Source organism: Hipposideros armiger, unplaced genomic scaffold, assembly GCF_001890085.2.
Source record: "Hipposideros armiger isolate ML-2016 unplaced genomic scaffold, ASM189008v1 scaffold_159, whole genome shotgun sequence".
NCBI classification, from domain to species: Eukaryota; Metazoa; Chordata; class Mammalia; order Chiroptera; family Hipposideridae; genus Hipposideros; species Hipposideros armiger.
Window position 1 is genome coordinate 2,900,384 of NW_017731509.1, and position 773 is coordinate 2,901,156.

Below are 773 nucleotides of genomic sequence, written 5' to 3' on the forward strand. Positions count from 1 at the left end.
TTTTTTTTAGTTCTTTAAGGTGTAACATGAGGTTATTTATCTGGGATTTTTCTTCTTTCTTAAGATAGACCTGTAATGATATAAATTTCCCTCTTAAAACTGCTTTCGCTGCATCCCAAAAATTTTGGTAGGATGTATTTTTGTTGTCATTTGCTTCTATGTATCTTTTGATCTCTCCTCTTATTTTTTCTTTGACCCAGTCGTTCTTTAAAAGTATGTTGTTTAATCTCCACATAATTGTGTTTTTTCCTGCTTTCTGTTTGCAGTTGATATCCAGTTTCAAAGCTGTGATCAGAGAATATGCTTAGGACGATTTCAATCTTCTTAAATTTGCTGAGGCTATTTTTATGTCCCAATATATGGCTTATCCTTGAGAATGCTCCATGTACACTAGAAAAGAATGTATAGTCTGATGTTCTAGAACGAAGTGCTCTATACATGTCAATTATGTCCATTTCATCTAATGTGTTATTTATTTATTTATTTATTTATTTTCTCTTTGGATGATCTATCCACAGCTGTCAATGATGTATTTAGGTCCCCTACTATAATTGTGTTTTGGTCAATTTCTCCCTTTAATTCTGTTAGTAGTTGCTTAGTATATTTCAGTGCTCCCTGATCGGGGGCATAAATATTGATGACTGTTTTGTCTTCTTGGTGTATAGCCCCCTTTATCATTATGAAGTGCCCATCTTTGTCTCTTATTACCTTTTTTAATCTGAAGTCTGTTTCATCTGATATCAGTATGACTACACCTGCTTTTCTCTGAATAC